Genomic DNA, 24,881 nt, shown 5'->3' on the forward strand with positions numbered 1-24,881 from the left:
TCCTTAGAAGAAAGCTAGAACTACAAATAACAACAACAGCAACACCAATTCATCTGCATGTTTTTACTAGTGGATTGAGATCAAGTCTGAGTCTCTGCCTCCATCGAAAGACAGCACAATGTTTTAGAAAAGGAGCTGAATTTAGAGTCTGCTTCTTGGTGTTAGAGCCAGCAGCACCCCTCACTAGCCATGTGGAAAAGCCAGCAATCCATTTCAAGCCTCAGCTCATCATCTGAAGAGTGAAGATGTTACTAATGTTTCGAATCATTATGCTGATCCGAGGAAATAGTTTATGCAATGTACTCTGAAACATTAGAGCAGTGGTGCCCAGAACATTTTCAGCTTTTCCAGGCTGAGGAGTGCTGCTGGCATTTAGGGATACTGGGTATCCTGCATTGTGGGGAGATTCTATATTACACAGAACTACTGCATTACCATAGCATGCCCATGGAGAAACACTGTATCTGAGCACAGTGTGAAGCAAAAGTATGTGACCTCTGAACTTCTGCCTTTCACACAAAATGCAGATGGATTGATACATAGTGCAGATGATTCTTTAAAAAGATCTTCCTCATTCTGGGTTATTTTAGCCCAATCTCTGTTCTAAGGTGATAGTTTCTCTGGTATCCAATGGTACCGCTAACGTTTTAATTACAATCTTGAGCTTTGTTCTATAAGGAGTGCTTCCACTTAAGATGTCTTTGTTTAATCTTTCAGTTTAAACTATATTATACCCTCCAGAAGACAAAAAGAAGGAGGAAAAATTATGGAATAGAAGACAGGGGAATTTCCCACATGGTGAATGTACAAAGAAGCGGATGATGCATGCATTGATCAGCTATTGATGCCAAGTAGTTGTCTTTTTTTGTGTGTGTAATAGTCAGGGTAGTCCATAGCACTATACAAAAAAGATCACGAGGGCTTCCCTGGTGGCGCGGTGGTTGAGAGTCTGCCTGCCGATGCAGGGGACACGGGTTCGTGCCCCCGTCCGGGAAGATCCCACATGCCGTGGAGCGGCTGGGCCTGTGAGCCATGGCCGCTGAGACTACGCGTGCGGAGCCTGTGCTCTGCAACGGGAGAGGCCACAACAGGGAGAGGCCCGTGTACCGCAAAAAAAAAAAAAAAAGATCATGAACATTAAAGCTGATGGCAGGATTGTATGTATGATATTCACAAACAAAAAGGAATTTAAATCATCTGTTCTCAATGACTGCTAATCATACTACACAGAAAAATACAATATTAAAATATTTCATCCTCAATGAATTAATCTCCCTTAGAAAATGTGATTGTTACAGGTAAAATATAGCATTTAGAACTTTCATTTAAAAATACAAATTTTAGGGCTTCCCTGGTGGTGCAGTGGTTGAGAGTCCACCTGCCCATGCAGGGGACACGGGTTCGTGCCCCGGTCCGGGAAGATCCCACATGCTGCGGAGTGGCTGGGCCCGTGAGCCATGGCCGCTGAGCCTGTGCGTCCGGAACTTGTGCTCCGCAACAGGAAAGGCCACAACAGTGAGAGGCCCGCCTACTGCAAAAAAAAAAAATTCAAATTTTATAAAAATTTTTAGAATTTTTCGAAGGGGAATTATAAAAGTCGAATAGGAATGATAAAGAAGATTCTACTTTCAGGTGAAGTGTGTCAGTTTTATGAAAAATATTCTTTGTTGTGAAAATAATGAAAGGAAAGAATACCTGAATTTCTCTAAAACCACTAGTTCTAGTTATCCAGTTGCCATTTTGGTAGTATTAACAAGAAAACACATTTACAATTTAACTGCAGTCATCTGTCAAATAGGATAGTATAAATGTTGCATATGCATTAGGTTGAACATTACTTATGTATATTTTATTTTATTGTTATTTATTTATTATTTTTTTTGTAGTACGCAAGCCTCTTACCGTTGTGGCCTCTCCCGTTGCTGAGCACAGCCTCCGGATGCGCAGGCTCAGCGACCATGGCTCACTTGCCCAACCACTCTGCGGCATGTGGGATCTTCCCGGACCGGGGCACGAACCCGTGCCCCCTGCATCGGCAGGTGGGCTCTCAACCACTGCACCACCAGGGAAGCCCTAACATTACTTATGTATATTTTAAAATATAGGGGTCTTTCATTTAATCTTTTGTTAATTTGGACTACACACTTAAGTCTTATTATAATACTCTATAACTATTTGGAAACATTTTTCTTAACTTCTGGCCCTGAAATCCATTCTAATGCCTTTATCAATAGTCACTGTAAGCAAATGAAATTAGTATTTTTTGGCCTTAATATGAAGTTCAAAACTTAATATATTTGAAGGTGTGATGAAGTGACACCATCTTTCCATTTGTTTATATGGTCTGAAATCACAGTTCTGCACAGTGGACAGTTTTCTCTCTTCAAAAAATTCATGTTGACAGATAAGAATTGGCTTTTGAAATTCAGCTTGACATATTGAACAAATATCATCCACATCTGAACACTGTCTCTTACTGGCAGCCACTTCGTAACTTGGTAGTGTAAAAACTGTTGGCAATTATTAACAAATCGAAGGAGAAAAACCATATGATCATCTCAATAGATGCAGAGAAAGCTTTCGACAAAATTCAGCACCCATTTATGATAAAAACCCTCCAGAAAGTAGGCATAGACGGAACTAACCTCAACATAGTAAAGGCCATATATGACAAACCCACAGCCAACATCGTCCTCAATGGTGAAAAACTGAAAGCATTTCCACTGAGATCAGGAACAAGACAAGGTTGCCCACTCTCACCACTCTTATTCAATATAGTTTTGGAAGTTTTAGCCACAGCAATCAGAGAAGAAAGAGAAATAAAAGGAATCCAAATTGGAAAAGAAGAAGTAAAGCTGTCACTGTTTGCAGATGACATGATACTATACACAGAGAATCCTAAAGATGCTACCAGAAAACCGCTAGAGCTAATCAATGAATTTGGTAAAGTAGCAGGATACAAAATTAATGCACAGAATTCCCTTGCACTCCCATACACTAATGATGAAAAATCTGAAAGTGAAATTAAGGAAACACTCCCATTTACCATTGCAACAAAAAGAATAAAATACCTAGGAATAAACCTACCTAAGGAGACAAAAGACCTGTAGGCAGAAAGTTATAAGACACTGATGAAAGAAATGAAAGATGATACAAATAGATGGAGAGATATACCATGTTCTTGGATTGGAAGAATCAACATTGTGAAAATGACTATACTACAAAGCAATCTACGGATTCAATGCAATCCCTGTCAAATTACCAATGGCATTTTTCACAGAGCTAGAACAAAAAAATCTCACAATTTGTATGGAAACACAAAAGACCCCGAATAGCCAAAGCAATCTTGAGAAAGGAAAATGGAGTTGGAGGAATCAGGCTCCCTGACTTCAGACTATACTACAAAGCTACAGTAATCAAGACAGTATGATACTGGCACAAAAACAGAAATAGAGATCAATGGAACAGGATAGAAAGCCCAGAGATAAACCCACACACATATGGTCACCTTATCTTTGATAAAGGAGGCAAGAATATACAATGGAGAAAAGACAGCCTCTTCAATAAGTGATGCTGGGAAAACTGGACAGCTACATGTAAAAGAACAAAATCAGAACACTCCCTAACACCATACACAAAAGTAAACTCAAAATGGATTAAAGACCTAAATGTAAGGCCAGACACTATAAAACTCTTAGAGGAAAACATAGGCAGAGCACTCTATGACATAAATCACAGCAAGATCCTTTTTGACCCACCTCCTAGAGTAATGGAAATAAAAACAAAAATAAACAAATGGGACCTAATGAAACTTAAAAGCTTTTGCACAGCAAAGGAAACCATAAATAAGACAAAAAGACAACCCTAAGAATGGGAGAAAATATTTGCAAATGAAGCAACTGACAAAGGATTAATCTCCAAAATTTACAAGCAGCTCATGCAGCTCAATATCAAAAAAACAAACAACCCATTAAAAAAATGGGCAGTAGACCTAAATAGACATTTCTCCAAAGGAGACATACAGATGGGCAAGAAGCACATGAAAAGCTGCTCAACATCACTAATTATTAGAGAAATGCAAATGAAAACTGCAATGTGGTATCACCTCATACCAGTTAGAATGGGCATCATCAGAAAATCTACAAACAACAAATGCTGGAGAGAGTGTGGAGAAAAGGGAACCCTCTTGCACTGTTGGTGGGAATGTAAATTGATACAGCCACTATGGAGAACAGTATGGAGGTTCCTTACAAAACTAAAAATAGAACTACCATATGATCCAGCAATCCCACTACTGGGCATATACCCAGAGAAAACCATAATTCAGAAAGGCACATGTACCCCAATGTTCATTGCAGCACTATTTACAATAGTTAGGTCATGGAAGCAACCTAGGTGTCCATGGACAGATGAATGGATAAAGAAGATGTGGCACATATGTACAATGGAATATTACTCAGCCATAAAAAAGAATGAAATTGGGTTACTTGTAGAGATGTGGATGGATCTAAAGACTGTCATACAGAGTGAAGTAAGTCAGAAAGAAATAAACAAATATACTAACACATATATGTGGAACCTAGAAAAACAATACAGTTGAACCAGTTTGCAGGGCAGAAATAGAGACACAGATGTAGAGAACAAATGTATGGACACCAAGGGGGGAAAGTGGTGGGAGGCGGTGATGAATTGGGGGATTGGGATTGCCATGTATACACTGATGTGTATAAAATAGATAGCTAATAAGAACCTGCTGTATAAAATAATAAAATTCAAAAAAAAATATTGGCAAAACCCTGTCTGAAATTTTTAGGTGTGCAAAAAAGTCTAGAACTTTTAGTGTGAGGTAGAGTAAAGCCAGCAATATCCCAAGAATCCATCTAGTAACATTACCAAACTCCCCATAGCTTATAAGGTAACGAAAGCAAACTGGTATGGGAACAAAAGTTTGGTAATAGTGACATAATTCTTCTAAAATCATATGCCAGTAACCCTTGGATTTAAAAGGCATGATTTATCACAGGATATTGAATATAGTTCCCTGTGCTGTACATGGAAAAGAATATTAAAAAAGAATGTCTGTATGTGTATAACTGAGTCTTTTTGCTGTATAGCAGAGATAGGCACAACATTGTAAATCAACTATACTTAAATTTTAAAAATTAAAAATATAAAATAAAAGAAAAGGCATGATGAAAGAAGGCACCAGTAAAATAGGCATTTTAAGCCCATGAAGAGGAATTTCAGAATGAAGTCTGTAATTCCAGCAATCGAAGCACTTCCCAGAAGCTTGAATGGGGTCTAGAGCAGGCTTTTTAAAAGTTAAGCTATAATAAAGTGACTGAGAATAAAAGGTGTAATATGAAAGAATGGAAGATCCTGCTATGAATACCAGTAACCAAGCACACTGAATCTCTGAGCACCTTTCTCTTAGAAAAACCTGATTTAAAATGCTTTTGGTTGCATGTATAAAAGTTGTAAGTAGCCCAATTCCAAGGGCAACTCCTGTTGTATGCTGTATAACAAGTTTGACACCCAGAATCAAAATAAATAGAACCCCTTGAAGTTTGCAACCCCTTGAAGAGATATCGGAATTGTGAGAAGGAGCTACTACCATGATCTCCAGACTCCGTGTCAGTATCATCAGGCTGCCTTGCTACATGGTGGAGGTGACTCTGTAGCGACTATGTACACGTTCCTGGGTACAGCTCTGGACACCTGACCTTATATTTCTGGAGCTTGGGTTTTCAGCACATTCTTTAGGTATGGAATTCATCTGGATATGAACATCTCCAGAATCAAAACAGGAGGCTTCTCCTATCAATCTTGTTTGGACACATGGGAGGCTGAGGCATCCTCGCTGCCTGCATCTCCTGAAGGACTGTGCAGTTGGCAACCGTTGGCTTGCATGACCCTTGAATACTTTTCTGTGATCCAGATTTCTTTGCTTCAGGGCTCTGTCTCCTCTCATGACATTGAGTGGACCGAGGCCCAGGTATCGATTGCAGGAACAACGGGAGATGCCGCCTCGAGGCCTTCAGTCAGGGCCATCACCTTCAAACCCCATGACCAACAACTCCAGCCCTGCTAGACAGTCAAAATAGTTGTCTTTTCAACGTCAGTATAACCCAGTATAAATAACTGTTGAGCTAAAGGAAGTACAGATTTCAAATACCTTTCCCATCCCTCTCCCTCAGTTTTTGATAAGCAAGGTAGACATAAATAGGGCCCAGACCCCCAGACGCCCAGGAGCAACACAGTTCTGACCCCCTGGCTCTCCGTCTGCCCCTGGTGTTATTGAGAGGCCTAACATTTATAGACGAGACTCCTGATTTGCTCACCTTCACTCCCCCTGTATCCTCAGGCATAGACGTGTGGCTGCTCCTCCTACCATGGAGGTGGTCCACATGAGGTAGGGCAGGGAGGATGGGCATATGTTGCCCTTGGGTCAAAATCGAGATGAAAATTTGCATTCCTCTCACTGACTCTGCATTCCGAGGATTTAATGAGCTGTTTTGAAAGATGCTTGATGAAGTGATATTTTCACATAGATATTTTACTATTTATATAAGGAGAAAAAAAAACTGGTCTCTGTGGGCTTCAAGAGGAACATGCTTCAAACGACGGTGGGAGGGCCTAGCTGTCTGGGAAGATACAGGATCTGTAAGCCAGTTGTGATTCTATCTCCAGTCAACAGGGTGAACCACAAGTTTTGTTCTCAGATCACATCTCTGATTACTTTGACGGTGTCACTTCTCCCTCTGAAATCTTCGGTGACTCTGTATGCTGATAGAAATATTCCAATTTCCTTAGCCTTTTATCCAATCTTTCCCTAATTTGAGTCCAACCTGCTTCTCTAGTCTTCTTTTAGCTCACTTCACAAATCTTACACCTCAGGTTCCTTCAAAAACAAAAAATAAATAAAAGAACTTGTCCTTCCCTGAAAACAGGCTCTCCAGCTAGTTCAGCTGCTAATTAATGAGCAGTATGACCCTGGCTAATCATTAACATCTCCAAGTCCCAGCAGCCTAGGTTGTAAAATCCGGGGGCAAGGCCTGGGCTGATGAATTTGTCACAAGTTGCCCAAGTGGATCTAACACACATCAAAGTTTGTGAACATCTGGGCTTCCCTGGTGGCGCAGTGGTTGAGAGTCCACCTGCCGATGCAGGGGACACGGGTCCGGGAGGATCCCACGTGCTGCAGAGTGGCTGGGCCCGTGAGCCATGGCCTCTGAGCCTGCGCGTCCGGAACCTGTGCTCCGCAACGGGAGAGGCCACAACAGTGAGAGGCCCGCGTACCGCCAAAAAAAAAAAAAAAAGTTTGTGAACATCTGGACCTAAAACCTCCTCCACTCTGATTTTCGCATGCATTAACCATGCACTGCAATTCTCTGCCTCTGTGTGTTTGCTTAATAAAGTACCTTTTCCTGAAATGTTTCGCTTTCCCTCTAATTAACCCCAGTACACCTGTGTGTACATGTACGTACACACACACACACACACAATTAAGGTCCCTCAGGATGAAGTCCAACACCACCCCCTCCAAAACGTCTTGCCTGCGGGCTAAGCTTGCCTTCCTGTGCTCATTCCTCAAACACCTCCACCACAATCAGTCTTAGTTCTCAGTGGGTTTTGTTTAACGTGCCACTGGTGGACTGTAAACTTCCTGAGCATAAATATCCCTTCCTGTTCATTCCTCATATTCCCTATTATTCATGGGAATAGCTCATGAGAGTAGGTTGAATTGAGTTAAATTGACATGAATCCATTGAGAGACATCTTAGTGAAGGTGACTTTTTGGAGGGTCTTGGGAAGATTGCTGGTTAGGGTGGAGGTCCTGTGTCTCTCTGGCTGTCGTGAAAACTTGACCAGTCACACTCCCTGTCTCTATCCACACGTGACTGTGGACTCAAAGTAATAAGAAAAGCGCAGCTGTTTTTTGTCAAAATCAGATGATTTTTATATCTGTAATCTTGCAGCCAGAGCGGTTGAGCCGATATATTTAATGACTCACTCTATACAGACGAAAGTTTGTTCTTGAGAAATGAGGAGGGGGAGCCATTAATCTTTTCTAAAATAAACAGAGTCGTAATGACTCTTTAATCTGAAGAGTAGAGATCTTGAGCTGGAACGCAGCACCCAAGGACCCGCCAAATTCCGTGGGAGTGAGGAGTGCCCAGATGATAATTGATTGTGGGATCCTTTCCCTTGTGGTCTCTGAGGAACGTTCACAGTATCACCAGATTTTAAAGGTGCTTTATCAAAGTAACTGCCCCAGCTTCATGAGAAAGAAAAGCTTGTCATCATCTAAGGCCTTTGGGGGACTTGCTTTTCTAAGCTTTGGGGTGCCCACTGGGTCAGCATTTTGCTTCGGGTTGCCTACCCCTGTGTCATATCCGTGCCCCTCCCACCCCAGCAGCCCCATCCACAAGTTCCTGCTTCTCCCCGAGGCATGGGGGAGAGAGGCTCTGTCCTCTGCTTTCCTAGTACTCACTTATTCCCTAATCCCTGAAATCTGGCCAGCATCCCCCTCGAGGTCACGAAGCATTGGCTTTCTTTGCTGCCAACCAGACTCAGCAGTCTCTTTCTGACATCCTGCTTGACTTCTCGAGGGCATGGCAGACTTCTGGACTCCCTTTGCTGCCTTGGCTTCCAACCTGATTCACCTCTGCTTCTCTTCTCTAACTTTCTCCGATGCCTCTTTCTTGCCTGTCCCTTAAATATTGGCATCCCCACACTTCTTTCTCAGGTCAGCCTCTTTTCTCCCTCTACATTCCCCTTCTTTTTTTTAATTTTTAATTGAAATATAGTTGATTTACAATATTGTGTTTCAGGTGTACAGCATAGTTATTCAGTAGTTTTGCAGATTATATTCCATTAAGGTTGCTACAAGATAATGGGTATAATTCCCTGTGCTGTATGGTATATCCTTGTTGCTTATCTATTTCATATATAGTAGTTTGTATCTGTTAATCCCATATCCCTGATTTGTCCCTCCAGCCTTCTCTCCCTACTTTGGTAACCACAAGTTTGTTTTCTGTATCTGTGAGTCTGTTTCTGTTCTGTATATACATTCATTTGTATTATTTTTTAGATTCCATATAGATTCCATTCCATGTGATAACATACAGTATTTGTCTTTCCCTGTCTGACTTATTTCACTAAGCATAATGCCCTCTAGGTCCATTCACTTTGCTGCAAATGGCAATATTTCATTCTTTTTTATGGCTGAGCAGTATTTCATTTGTGTGTGTGTGTGTGTGTGCACGCACACGCACACATGTGTGTTACATCTTAATGGAATCATCTGTTGATGGGCACTTAGGTTGTTTCCATGTTTTGGCTATTGTAAATAGTGCTGCTCTGAACATTGGGGCGCATGTATCTTTTTGAATAAGAGTTATTGCTGGGTTGTATGGTAGTTCAATTTTTAGTTTTTTAAGGAATCTCTATGCTGTTTTCCATGCACCAATTTGCATTCCCACCAATGGTGTAGGAGGGTTCCCTTTTCCCCAAACACCTCCAATATTTGTTGTTTGTACATTTTTCTGATGATGACGATTCTAACAGGTGTGAGGTGATACCTCATTGTGAGTTTGATTTGCATTTCTCTAATAATTGGCGATGTTGAACATTTTTCGTGTGTCTGTTAGCCATTTGTATGTCTTCTTTAGATAAAATATCTATTCAAGATAATGTCATTTATTTTCACAGAACCTCGATGCTAAGGGTTCTCAAACCTCAACCCTCTCCCAAGCTACAGGCTTTTTGTTGTTGTTGTTTGGTTTTTTTTGGTACGCGGGCCTCTCACCGCTGTGGCCCCTCCCGCCGCGGAGCATAGGCTCCAGACGCGCAGGCTCAGCGGCCATGGCTCACGGGCCCAGCTGCTCTGCGGCACGTGGGATCTTCCCGGACCGGGGCATGAACCCGCGTCCCCTGCATCGGCAGGCGGACTCTCAACCACTGCGCCACCAGGGAAGCCCCAGGCTCATTTTTTGAATGCCCTGATGGACATCATTTGGACATTCTATTGGTATTTCACACTGACCATTTCCAAATCGAATGGATTATCTCTGATCCACTCCCACCCACCTACCCCTCTTCAAATAGTCTCCAGTGCATATTTTCCACTTTCTCTATTTCCTATGGTAGCACCACAGTCATCCCAGTCACCTTGTACTCTAAACCCTGGAACATGTGTGACTCCCAACCTCTCTTCCATTCCTTTCTCTGACATGTCACTATTTACCAAATTCTTAGAGTTCAGTCCTATAGATTCTGTATCTGAATTGTTTCTAATAAGACTCTTTTCCTTTCCATATCCACAACTATAATTCAAGCTCTATGTTTGTCTCACAGTAGCCTACTACTGGCGATCCTACTTCAAATGCTGTTCAAGTTAAAAAACCCTTGACACCAAGACTCAGGGGAGCTTCCCTGGTTGGCAACCTTTCACATGTGTTGTCATACATAATTGCTGGGAAATGAAGTGCATCCGCATGCAACTCCACTGGGAGGGGAGAACTGGAAGCTTGTACGTGGTTTCTCCTGGACTTCTTCCCATGAACCTTTCTCTATGCTGGTTTTAATCTGTACCCTTTCACTTTAATAAACCATAACTGTGAGCATCTGAGGGTAGTCTTGGGCATCTCCAGTACAACACATCATTCACAGTCTTCAAAACTTTAACTTATAAATTGCTAGTGACTACTTCACAACTAGTTACAACCCACCAGCAAGTCCTAACACATGGGTTGTACTTTGTGAGGGGAGAGACTATGTCTTTCTATTTTTTTATCCCCTAATGATTCCATGAACACAAAGCATCCTTCTTATTTTGATTTTGCCTCCTTTGTAGGTCTGTCTTTAAAAAAAAAAAAATGAACTGATTTTAGGGACTTTCAAGAAGTCTGGTCCCTGATTTAGGGATGTCTCCTGATAAATCAGTAAGATGACTTCTGATTATGACTTGGGTTACGGTAAAGCTTGTCACAGAGAGAAAATTCTCTGGAACAGGCCAAAGAAAGTTTTCCTGACCATATGATGGCTATATATTTTATTTAATTAATTTTTTACATTCTTGAGTCTCATGCAAACTAGTGTTTATTTTTATTGATGTGGATAACTCTAATCTCCTGATCACCAAGGGCTGCCAATAATGAGATTCTGACTCCTTGAGGGAGGGGTGGACCCTCACATGAAGCCACCTAATTGAGGGCCTGTAATGTGAGGACATGTCTGGCTCCAGTGGGCCCTTCCTTAGACTACAGCACTGCTATTCCCATCTCTGTTATGTCTCTCAATTTCTGTATAACTCATTTCTCTTTCAGAAATAAGATGTAATCTTGAAACAAGTGAGTTGTGCTTCGTGGTTCTGGTCTCCACATTCAGATAACTCTGAAAGAATTGTACTTATTTATTCAACAAATCTGGTTTACCCCAGATCTCTACAGCTGGATAAAAAGACAATATGAAAGTTTTTCCTTGTAATACTGTGTCTGGCTAACTATTCGCCTGGTACTAGAAAATTGATCTTTTTCTAACTCTAGCAATTCTGTGTCTTCTAGGGATTGCTTCTCAAACTTTAATGTGCATATGAGTCACTTGGAGATCTTTGTTAAAATTCAGGTTCTGATTCAGCAGGTTTGGGCTGGAGCATGAGATTTTGCATTTTTGAAAGTCCTCAAGTGATGCTAGTACTGCTGGTGAAGCACATTTTGAGTGCATGGCGTAAAGCAAGGCTCTAGGGAACAAACATAGGTAGACCAGGTGGTCACTTACACACTGGGATTGAAGGGGCATAAATTAAGATTCTCAGTCCTCTGCAAAGTATCCATCCCACAACTTGTCATTCTACCATCATGGTTTTATGCCTTTGTCCCTACGAAATTTTTCCAGTCGCAGGAATCCTATGTTAAAATGTAAATTCTCTTTGATGAAAACATACCTTAAATCTAGCTAATACGTTAGCAGGGATCCCCTGCAGCCAGCTGGAAACAAAGATAGCAGTCGGGCCATGAGGAAGGTTACAGTATGACCTTGCAGCACTTCAGAAAGGGATGCTATTCAAAAGGAAGGAATATCAGATAGGAATGCTTTTAGTAGCAAGTAACAGAAAACCCAATTAAGGGTGATTTAAGGAATATAGACATTTACTCATCTCACCTAATAAAAAGTTTAGCAGTTCAGGGCTCTATCATATCATCAAGAATCCATGTTCCTTCTGTCTTCTAACACCCAGTTTCTCCATCTTTGGTTATCGACTTTTAATTCTTGTGTTTATTGCCTCATGACCCCAGAATGGCTGCTGCAGTTTCAGGCATTACTCTGAAAATGGAAGGAAAGGAAAAGAGCTTTGCAAGCCACATCTGTGACTCTTACTAGGAAAGCAAAATTCTTAGCAGAAGCTTCAAGCCTTCCTTTAAAGCAATCACTGGCAAAGGGGAATGGGATTACCCTGGGCTTAGAGTAAGACACACTCCCCTGAGGTTAGGAGAGGGGCCTACCCTTCCCAATAACAAGGCAAATCCACCTATTACAAAATCAGAGAGTGAAATGTGGGGCAAATAGCACTATTAACAGTGCTTGCCCAGGGAAGAAACCAGTTTGTACTCGTAAGGGAGGCAGTAGAACACCAAAGCCCAATCTTACCAGTGCCTCAATCTGAGCTGGGTCCAGCCCTACCACACACCTCCTATATCTCCCCAGGACTACTTCTCTTTAGATCAGGAATACTGGTTTGACCTTTACTTCGAGTTCAAAAGGCTGTGTTGGAGACAGAATGTATGGTGGGTGCTTGGTTAATATTTGCTGATTGATCAAAACAGAAATGTTAAAAGAGTGTTTTGAGGTGTGAAGAGAGAGACATGGAAAAAGATGTTCAGAAGTAATGGGTCTAGCTCTTTGAATAAAACAAAGCTTCTAATAAAAAACTTTACCTTATTTAAACCTCAAAATAATCCTGTGAGGTAAGGATTATTTTCTACATCTTACAGATTAGAGCTCAGAAAAAAAAAAACTTGCCCAAAGCCATGTATTTTCTAACTGGAAGATTTGGGATTCCAGTGAGCTCTCTGATTCTAATTCTCTGTATCCTCACACCAATACTTATACATTCAGGCGAGGGATTTGCTCAGAGCAGTCATCTTGTGAGTTTCATACACTTGTTCAAAGGGCTCTGCTTTGCTGAAAAAGTCTTTACACCCCCTCCTTTGGAATTGCCTTTGAGCCCACTTACTGACCACATACATATGTACATGTGCACACATGCACACACATACGGGGGGCGGGGGGGCGCTGTGTTACTTTAAGGCAGTTATATCTCAAAGCCATGAAGTTCCAGATCTACATTATCAAACATACAGCTCTAACTTGGAACACATCTTGCTTTTCCCCTTTACCCCTGCCTCTGCTCCACCAGTCATTGTTATCATCCGCCTCTTTCAGAATGATTACAGGCTTATTGAGAAAACTTTAGAACAGGAACAAAAATTCACTCTAGGGCTACATTAAGATGTTCAGCATTGTGTTTGCCTTCTTCAATTTTCTAGTAATTTTCCTACATTAGATCTCTATTCACTCCAGATACAAAAAGCTTTCCACTATTTCATTGGGTATATTTTCTGATGGGAATCCAGCTCAGGCAATTACAGGATTCTAGTGGAGGGCATCTCATTTGGGCCAGCTTGTCTACTGATTTGTTTCTGCCTCCATTGATTAAATTTCTTTTGAGATGCTTCCAGCAATTAGGCATTCAGACCCTTGAGGCAAGGATCAGTGCTAGGACCCCCAACAGAAACAGATGTCTGGGAAACATATCCTATTCTTTTAACTTCGGGCTCCTTGATTCTGCCTGGTGGGGAAATTACCTGGCTTCTGTTAGTGCCGTTGGTCTTCCTCAGCCTGCATATACCTGGGCTGGGCTGTCTGTCCCCTTTTCTGAGCTACAGCAAGTATTTGGATAGAAAGAGAATGTCCCATTCCTTGGCACAGTTCTCATAAACACTCATACACAACATCAAGTCGACATGCTAGATTTGCACAGCCTTTTCAGGAGAAATAAAAAATAGATAAGGTCTGGGCTTCCCTGCTGGCGCAGTGGTTGGGAGTCCGCCTGCCGATGCAGGGGACACGGGTTCGTGCCCCGGTCCGGGAAGATCCCACATGCCCCAAAGCAGCTGGGCCCGTGAGCCATGGCCGCTGAGCCTGCGCATCCAGAGCCTGTGCTCCGCAATGGGAGAGGCCACAGCAGTGAGAGGCCCGCGTACCGCAAAAAAAAAAAAAAAAAAAAAAGATAAGGTCTTTTCTAAAGTACTGAGTTATGGCAAAAGGAAAAAGGGAAAGATGGGTATAAGTGTGTGGAGAGAGGAAGGAAAGCAATTCTCACTATGTACTGAGAACAGGCCTAGGCATTTTGGTATATGTTATGTCTTTCCATCCTCACAAGCCCGGGAAGTAAGTATTATTTTTCATATTTTGCAGATGGGGATATTGAGGCTCAGAGAGGCTAAGAAAATTGGCAAGGTCACACAGCTTATAAATGGAAAATCTGGGATTTGAATAGTCTCTCTGAGTCCATAGCCTCTTTCCATAACAGTTTGATGTTTTGAACACCTAGGACACTGTTTTGGAAAAGGCATGGAAAATAGACTCTGTCCTCCTCCTTCTGCTATAGATTCCAAATTATCTCAATGTCTCCAGCAATAACATATAGATGGTGACCACTGGAGTAAAACCACTGTCCCAACATGCTGTGGAAAGCCAAGATATGGCATTTTTAGTCCTTTGGCTGCAAAGATTGGAGCACAGGAATATAATATTCATGAAGACACAGGCCCAAGATGAATGAAGATAGCCCTGGAGATTCCTATACTGAAGTCCTAAATGAACTTCTCAGGCTCCAAACTCTAAGAATCCTTTTCCCTTAGCAGTTAAGCTTTCAGTCTCTGATCTGGCCAGACCTCTGGTCCAGCTTCAAGCTCCCTCCTCCCATACACAGGCAAAGTGCCAGAGCTCTGCCGGGCTGGGAGTCACAAAGCCAGGCACAGAGGCAGCCTTGGCTTTTCTGGGAGCCACATAGCTGGGAGCATCCCTCTCTCTTCTTACATTACCTCCCTTTCAAATACATCTTCTGACTCTACGTGGGTATAACCTTCAAGTCAGCAGCAGGCTGAAGCTATTCATCAAGCCTGGCTCTAAAAATGAGTTGTTTGGGAAAAGCATTGATGCTAAAAACAATTATTGCTGTGCTTCACCTTTCTATACCCCCATCCTATCATCTAGACTCATTAGCACAAGATATGTACCTGTGTTACACACACACACACACACACAGTCCAATTTTATATGAAGATATATATTTCCTTGTATTTATATCTGTATCTGCAATCCCAGGCCAAGTGAGTGCTCTACCCTCTGAAGAAGCCCTCTGGCTATTAAGTCTAATTTGATATGATAAGATTGGAGGTTGTGGGGAGAAATTATAGAAAACTCCTTGTGACACTTGTCAAGTCAGAGAAAAGCCCCCTGAGGAAGTGGTGGGGAGGAATAGCAGAAGCAGGTACTTTTAAGTGGAAGAAAACTGGGTCACAATCCGAGCCCTCCACTGACCATCTGAATGGCTGTGGGCCTCTCTGAGCTTTAGTACCCTCACCTTTTAAATGGGCACTGCAATCTCTACTTAACACTTTGTTGGGAGAATTAAATAAAATAACCATTGTGTGGTAGCTATGATCATTATTATAATGATGACTATTTCATGCCTGATGACCAGGCATGGGGCAGTAGGTCACTCTTGTTGTGCACCTATTCTTTTCCATTTCCCCTATAAAACTCTGGAAAGCACTAACAGTGCAGATTTGCTCCTAGTTCCCATGGCAAGTACCCAGTTTTCCTTTGGGGGAGCATAGTTGTCTGTCAGAATCTGGTACAGGATGATACCTGAGGTAAACTGGATGGGAAGGTAGGATTTCCTAGTGATTCAAAACCATTCACTGTTTGTGCTACCAGAGAGCATTTTTCCTATCCCATCCTCCTTCTTCCCGGATCTTCCACTAAATGGCCTGCTAGGTAAAGTACAGCTCTGTGGGCAAGAAACAAGTGGACTTGCAGTAGGGACTAAATTTGAGGCACCATCTGCATGCCCCCCAGCCCAGGCCCAACAGTCTCCTTGGTGATGGGAGAGAGGGTCCAACAGAATACATACCCATGGCAAAGAAAGGAAAGAGGCTGCTGGCATGGACACAGAGACCCTCGTGGAGATGGCAGACCTTACCAGAGTGTGCCTTCCTGCCAACCTCCAACACTCCTTTAGGGAATCCTAATTCAGTATCCGCTAAGCGGCCCGAGGACATCTGGTCAGAAGACGCACAGTAAGTTCTCCCGTGGTTCATCCGCACCAGCCATATGTAGCTACCAGGGACCAACACAAGCCAGTTCTCTTGGCTACTGGCAGGGTTTACACCAGGGACCAGAGGACACATGTGGACACAGACAGCTCTGCTGACTGCAAGTCCACATAGGATCAATGTGCCTTCTGTTCCCACTATGTGAGACGGATGGGAAGCTCCACATTTCTAGGTGGGAGACGCTAGGCTGTTTTTCAATGAGATAGTAATGTTGGACGCCCACCTCCTGTCCCTTCCACACTGCTGTTCTTTGAATTGAAACAAGGAAGACTCTCAAGAGCAAGACCAAGAATAAGTGCTCCAGATGCATCCTTAAGGCCATATGCAAAAACCCCTGAAAATAAACTTTAGTCTTATTCCACATTAGGACATAAAAAATACAAGACGGAAGTGCTGCTCTGAGGACAAACATCCCCAAAGTCGAATAGGGAATGCAAGCCCGTAAGAGAAGGCACAAAACGCCTCAACGTGTGGAAACTTTGCTCTAAATTATAGCAAGGTATGCTAGACGTAGAATAGTTTCATTAGTTCTTCTAAGAACTAAAAGCAGAAACAATCAGGCACATCAAACTGAGGGTCATTCTACCCAACAACTGGCCTAGACACGTAAAAATTTCAACATCATGAAAGACAAAAGCAGCTGAGGAGTATTCTAGATTAAAAGAAACTAAAGAGACATGGCTACTAAATACAACATTTGATTCTGTATTCACTCCTAGATTTTTGAAAAGAAAGCTACAAAGGGCATTATTAGGACAAGTGAGGAAATTTGAATACAGAAAGAATAATAAGTAATAGTATTGTGTTAGTGTTAAGTATCTCGGTGTGATATTTATAATGTGACTTTGTAGGAGAATGTCCTTGTTCTTAGGGGAAATGGGTTGAAATATTTAAGCGTAAAATGTCACTAACTTTCAAATGGTTCAGCAAAGTACTAACAATGGTAACCCACCCTCAACCCTAAACACACATGCTCACGCATGCAAAAGAGACAGAGAGAGAGAAAGGAATTCGAGATTAAAAGATACTTGCGAGACATAAACAAACGCAATGGCTGGGCCACATATGAATTCTATATGTAACAAACCAACTATAAAAAGGGTATTTTTGAGACTATTTGGGATTGAACATGAATTAAATATTAGATAATATCAAGGAATTGTCAATCCCTTTGAGTGTGATAATAGTGTATTGTGGTTATGTAAAGAAAGCCTTTATTGTTAAAGAAAGTAAACCTATCACATTTTACAAGCAAAATGATTTGTTGTCTGGGATTTGCTCTAACATAGTCCAGAAAAGAAAAATAAATACAGATAAGTGAGATGAAACAAAAATGACAGAATGTGGGTAATTGTTGAAGCTGGGTAATGGATACATGGAAGTTCTTTACACTATTAGCATCTCAACTTTATGTCCAAAAATCTTCATAATAAAATGTTGTTTAAAAAACCAAAATACATGCAGTAGGGTGCTACAGAAGGAAATCATTCTTTTTAAAAGACAGGGATAACTCATTTACATAGATTTGTAAATTGTAGCCATTATATCTTACCTTTAGGAGTTTGAGTTTGGGCCTATATGGTGTGTGCGCGTTCACACACACACACACACACACACACACACACACACACTCTCTTTGAAAAAATACCCCAAGACACTACACTATTGCCCACATCCCAGCCCCAGAGGTGATGCAATGATAAGTAGTCACTTCCCTTTTGACAGTTGATTATTCCGTAGATCAACATCAGCCTTCCAAGTTCAATGTTTTCTTAAATTCACTTTGCGTTAGAATCCCTCTCTCTCCCTCATTCCCATTCCTTCCATCTTACTCCGCAAGACAAAATATATGAATATCACTCACCAAAGGGGTCCAGCACACATATTTTTCACTCCTGTTTGGTTAAGGCAGGATTGCAGCACAGGGATAAGTTATGGACAGTCTCACAGTGAGTCTGTGGCTGGGCTGAGACTAGGACCTTGAACCCTAGACCTCTGCTCTAACCATGTCCTCTCTTGACCATCCATAATGAAGGTGGCTCTAAGTCTCTATAATAACCAATCTGCCTAAAACAGGAATTATGTGGGGAGCAAAACATTTAAAGCCAATTGGATCCATTCATACCCAAAGAATGTCAATTTAAGGGCTGTTACCCCAAGTTGTTGGCTTTTTGAATGGTCTCCCACCATGGGCTCAGGGAAAGGCAGTGGACGGGGGGGACACTGTACAGTCCACTCCATACAGAATCTCGCATGTTGTTATCCCCTTTCCCATCTTGGAACATTTCTTTATGTTCTAGAGTCATAAGCCCTTAAACTTTTGTCAAGGCAGTTTTATGACCATAAGACTGAGACAAAGGTGGAAGTCTAAGAATACCTTATAGGCAAAGGAAGCTTCCCAAAGAAGGAATGGGACTGAGTCCAAATCCCTCACAGAAATCTGGCAACTTCATGCATTCTCTTCCATTTGCAAGGTGGGGCTTTGAACAGTTCTCCTACCAAGTCAGCTTCCCTGGGGGGCTCTTTGGGAAGGAAGTGGAACCAGAGCCGACATGGTACAAAAATGGGGAGTGGAAGAGTCCAGCATCTTGCAATGAACACCTCCTCATAGGGTTTGTGAGGATTCGATGGGGATGCCCTGAAAGTGTATTGATGTGGATTCCACATAACTAACATTCAGTGTCATTATTATTATTGCTTCCATATCTTAGACATGACTCTTTGCTTCCACAATAGAAAATATCCATCCAGTCTGCCCCCATTTTGCCATCCCTCATTTTGGAACAGTTTTTTGACTTCTAAAATACTGCTAGTATAGGGAGTGTTCTCGCCTGTACCTGTCGAGAAACCCAGAGGTTTTGGAGTGTTTTGTTTTTTTTGTTTTTAATATTTATTCATTTGGCTGCACTGGGTCTTAGTTGCAGCACACGGGATCTTAGTTGCAGCATGCGGGATCTTCAGTTGCAGCATGCAGAATCTTTAGTTGCGGCATGTGGGATCTAGTTCCCTGACCAGGGATTGAACGTGCACCGCCTGCATTGGGAGCACAGAGTCTTAACTGCTGGACCACCAGGCAAGTCTTTTTTTTTTTTTTTTTTTTTTTTTTTGAGAAACCCAGAGTTTTTATTTTTAATTTTCCCAAGTGGGAAAAGACAAGCAGTGAAATGCATTTCTCTTTTGAACTTTTTTCTTCTTTCTTCTAGTCAAGAAGCATTTACTGACTGGTGCCAGGCCTAGAGTGTAGTTGCTCAGTCGGATACAAGTGCCTTAAAGTGACAGACATGTAAACAGTTGAATTACAGTGCAGCTAGGCTTACCAGACTCAGCAAATAAAAATCAGGATGCTCAGTTAAATTTGAAATTCAGGTGTATAACCAATAATGCTTGGTATAAATATGTTCCCAATATTGCATGGGACCTACAAATAACTAAAATTAGTCATTATTTATCTGACGTTCCAAAGTGACTGGGCATCCTGTATTGTATCTGGCAATCCTATTTTACACAACAGAATAGCTGCTATCAATGAATATAAACAGAAAGGACTGTGGGAGCACAAAAGCCTGAACAAACAATACCTGTGCGCTTCACAGAGGAGGCAACATAAATGAGGCCTTAAGATGAGAAAAAATGTCTTCCAGGTAAAGAGACCAGGAAGGACCTGCATCAACCAGTGGCCTGAAGGATAAACCAGGTCACAATGTTTGGGAAATTGTGAGAAGTGTAGGATAGCTAGAGCATAGATATCCATATGGATAAGTGGATAAGGTCAGCTAAGGAGACTGGATGTTATACAAAAGGCCATGGCGGGGCCCTCAGAAGATCTTATGCCTAGAAGTGGCAGGGTCAGACTTTTTTAGTGTGAAAGAAAGTGAACCATAGGAAGAGGTTAAAATGAGCAGTGAAGAGGCTGTTTTAGTCATTCAAGGAAAGTTCCTGATAAGGATGGAAACTAAGCCGGTGGCTCTGGAGATAAGAGAAGGTAAATTGGAGAGATGATTACTCAGTTAGGTTTGTCACAATCTGTTGATGGAAAAGGCAGTTGGCCATGACAAGCATACCTCTGCAGTGTGTAGCTTGGGAGTTTGGGAGAATAATGATGCTGTATGTAGCTATAAACAATATGATGTATTGATAGAAGTTAACTCCGGTCTAATAATTCAGCAGCAGTTAATTAACATTAGGAATCTACCCCTGAAGGGTAGTTAGTTAGCAGTTGGGAATTCCAGTCAGGAATCAATACCTTTCAGAAGTGGTTACTTAGCACTTGAGTGTGTCTAAATCTATCCCAGCGGGTTTGTTACTTAGCTTAAGGGATAGGTGATAAGTTAGGAGTAAGAATCTGGCAAGCCCAGCTTCAGCTTCAGATCTCCGTCCTGAATCTTTTAACTTCATGAAGAATCTGATCTTCTAAAGCTGGCCCATTCTGCCTTTTAAATATCTTTGCATTTGTTTTTCATGCCTTTGAATAAATATTAATACATCTGCCAAAATTTGATCTAAGACTCACTTTCATATAACATACTTTCATTTTACTATACCATTCATTTTAACATGCTCTCTGGTAGTGAGGTTGTGAATAAGGTATCTTACAATGTTCCCCACATCTACCACTTGCCACTGGATGCTATTATAGTATTAATGTATATCAAAAGAACATTAGAGGGGGCTTCCCTAGTGGCTCAGTGGTTGAAAGTCCGCCTGCCGATGCAGGGGGCACGGGTTCGTGCCCCGGTCCGGGAAGATCCCACATGCCGTGGGGCGGCTGGGCCCGTGAGCCATGGCCGCTGAGCCTGCGCGTCCAGAGCCTGTGCTTGGCAACGGAAGAGGCCACAGCAGTGAGAGGCCCATGTACCACAAAAAAAAAAAAAAAGAACATTAGAGGAACTTCCCTGGTGGTCCAGTGGTTAAGACTCCCTGCTCCCAATGCAGGGGGCCCGGGTTCAATCCCTGGTTAGGGAACTAGATCCCACATGCCGCAACTAAAGGCCCCACATGCCACAACTAAGACATGGCGCAGCCAAATAAATACATAAATTTTTTTTTAAAAAAGAATATTAGATGGTTGCTAGATGACCAAATTGGCTTAAATCCATTCAAAATAGATGCTACTAGAAATTGACTCTAAGTAGAAGTGATGAGGAGTTTCCTTTAAAAACCATGGAACTCAACTTGTACCCCTGCCTTGCGGGTTTTAGACTCATCCAGAACAGACCTTACTCCACACCTCCTGTGGGGATGCCCCTTATTCAGCCCTCAGGGAGCCAGATTTAATCAATGAAGTTCAGCTGAAGAAACATGATCACACATGATTTTCTCAAAAGACTTAAAAAATAAAATAAAATCTATCCAAGCATCCCATCACAAGTGTGGGCTCCAAATAGAAGATTTTATTGTAAACCTTCCAGACGTTCAGACTCCACTGTTATTTTTGAAAAGGCATTCCAATAACAGATGCCCCTTCAATTGGGGCATGGTTTGATAGAAAGCAGCAGGCACCATTTAAAAGAAAAAAAATAGCTCTCTTGAGGCACGTCAAAACATATTAGCTGTGATGCCGAAATTATTTCCTGTTGGGTTTAATAAAGTTAACAAGATAAGTAAATATGAAAAACAGCGTTAGGAAGCAGGGAATAATTTCCTCCCAAACACGGAGCTCTTTCAGACATTGATTACAATAGATATGGACTTCCATTTGTCTATTTTTATTTACCACAATGCCCTCATTCCATTTCTTTTTCTCAAAATGTCCTTCAAGATATTTTTTTTGCAAAGGAAATAGAACTTTTATTAAATATAGGCAAGTACCCATTTATAGCAAGGAATTAAGAAATTAAAAGAAATCTCTGACTATAAGTCTCTGATTGAATAGTTGTTGTTTGTATAATTAAAAATCACAGTATCCTAAAAGTGCTTTACTTCTTAGAAAACATTTCCTTAAATTGGTACCAAAAGAAGCCAAATGAAAAAAATAATCAGTAATGGCAAGGGCAAAGAGTAATTAAAATCCTCCAAACAGTAGTTAAAATGATATACATAAAGTAAGATTAGGGTTACTGACTAGCTTTATATTTAAATCATTCTTGGATACGCCCCTTTTCAAATGTTTTCTTTTCCATTAGAACTTGTTGGTACGAAAAGCAGATCCCCAAGTACTTTATGTTGGGATTTTACAATTACTCTTTTTTTTTTAACATCTTTACTGGAGTATAATTGCTTTACAATGGTGTGTTAGTTTCTGCTGTAAAACAAAGTGAATCAGCTATACATATACATATATCCCCATTTCTCCTCCCTCTTGCGTCTCCCTCCCTCCCACCCTCCCTGTCCCACCCCTCTAGGTGGTCACAAAGCACTGAGCTGATCTCCCTGTGCTATGCAGCTGCTTCCCACTAGCTATCTGTTTTACATTTGGTAGTGTATATATGTCCATGCCACTCTCTCACTTCGTCCCAGCTTACCCTTCCCCTCCCCGTGTCCTATATTTTTTGAGATGAGCTTATTTACCATATGATGACTTTTGAAATCTAGCTTTGAAATCTAGTTAGGAACCTGTAATTCAAGCATTTTGCTGTTTTTCATGTTCTATTTCCACATTAAATGTAGTACTGTCAATAAACTGGTAAACAGTCATTGAGGAGAAGGTTGAAGCTGTTATTTAAATGGTATTTAGAGACTGTATCTTTCACGTAACTACGTTTTCTTGGTCCCAATTATCATAAAGACATATCAAGACAGCAGCAAGTTAAAGAGATACAGTCCCTTCTCCCAGTAACTTCCAAACTGGAAATATGCTTCTCCAAAGACAGTTTTATTATTGTTTCCAATCATTATTCCCTTAGCTTATGCACAAAGGGCCTTAAAAGAAGGAACACAGGTCTTAAAATCATCAGGCACAAAGGGCCTTAGGAAGGCACACAGATCTTAAAATCATCAGCTGGTTTCTAGCCCCAACTCTTTCACTATTACTTAATCACTTTATTTCTCTAGTCCTAGTTTCACCATCTGAAAAATCGAAGGGTGGAATCCTTGATAATAAATATCATTCACTGAGCATTTAATAAATGCTAGACACTCTACTACTAAGAATTTTACATACGTCATCTAACTGATGCCAACAAGAACCTTTTTTTTTTTTTTTTTTGGCGGTACGCGAGCCTCTCACTGCTGTGGCCTCTCCCGTTGCGGAGCCCAGGCTCCGGGCGCGCAGGCTCAGCGGCCATGGCTCACGGGCCCAGCCGCTCTGCGGCATGTGGGATCCTCCTGGACCGGGGCACGAACCTGTGTCCCCTGCATCGGCAGGCGGACTCACAACCACTGCGCCACCAGGGAAGCCCCAACAAGAGCCTTTTAATGTATTATCTCTATTTTACCACTTTGGAACTGAGGCACAGACAAGTTAAGTAACTTTCTAAAGGTCACTCAGCAAGCAAGACACTAAGCCAGAATTCAAATCCAGATCCAACTCAAGTCCAAAGACCACACCTTCTCTTAGCCACAATGCCTCCCCCTGTGAGATACCACCTCTGGCTCCCTTCTAGATCAAACACCCCAAAATCCTATGATTCTTTTACTTGCGAGAAAGAGGAACTACCTTAAGTGACAAAGAGTATGATGGTCCAACAGACAGAAACATGAAACACAGTGGGAGAAAAAGGAAAAATGTTGTATTCTGGTTTGCACATAATGAATTTGACGTGTTGGCAGGGATGTCCACCAGGGACTTGGAAATTTAGACTAGTGCAAGAGGCAAAACTCAGAGCTGAAGATAAAGAACTAAATTCCCTGCAAGAAGGTAATGGTTGAAACTATACAACTGAAAGAGAGCACCAAAGGAGCAAGTATGGAAAGAGAAAGAGAAGAGAGTTAAGAGTAGATCCTTGGGATCAACCACAAGTGGGTGCAAGAGGAAAGGAGGAGCCATAGAAGGACACATAGGGGATAAGCTGGAGAACCTCAAAGGTGGTGTTTCCCAAGGCAAAGTTGAGAAGTTGTCTGAGGAGAGCCTACTGTGATTCTTCCTGAAGTCAAGAAAATTAAGAACAGATAAGAAGCATATGTGGAATCTAAAAAAATGATACAAGTGAACTTATTTACAAAACAGAAAGGCTCACAGACATAGAAAACAAACTATGGTTACCAAAGGAGGGGGAGGGATAAATTAGGAGTTTGGAAGAAAAAAAAAGAACAGATAAGAAGCCACTGAACTGGACCATTTGGTGATCCTCAAGGGGCAGGTACAGTGTGCTGAGGATGGAAACCTAAACATGGAGGGTTACAAACTAAGACAGGGAAGAAGAGATCTGGAAGCAATAGGTGTGCAGGTTTCTTTTTCTAAGAATCTGCTGTATCTGTCAAGAAGAGTAATGGAGGGATAGAAGGGAAGGAGATGGCCACAAGGAGGAGGGGATAACTGAGGGGATAAGATCCTAGAGTGTTATGGGGAGGCCAGAGTCAAGGGCATAAAGTGGAGGC

At 41.7% G+C, this 24,881-nt stretch overlaps 1 protein-coding gene and 1 pseudogene across 1 annotated transcript in view; one reads left to right on the forward strand and one right to left on the reverse strand.

Annotated features, from left to right (window-relative positions):
* The window catches only part of ANKRD55 (ankyrin repeat domain 55), a 457,064-nt gene that overhangs the window by 280,681 nt on the left and 151,502 nt on the right, over positions 1 to 24,881 (forward strand). The gene's annotated exons all lie outside the window — the stretch shown is intronic.
* LOC116752146 lies at positions 2,289 to 5,925 on the reverse strand (annotated as a pseudogene).

The sequence above is a fragment of the Phocoena sinus genome, chromosome 3 (genome assembly GCF_008692025.1).
Source record: "Phocoena sinus isolate mPhoSin1 chromosome 3, mPhoSin1.pri, whole genome shotgun sequence".
NCBI lineage: Eukaryota > Metazoa > Chordata > Mammalia > Artiodactyla > Phocoenidae > Phocoena > Phocoena sinus.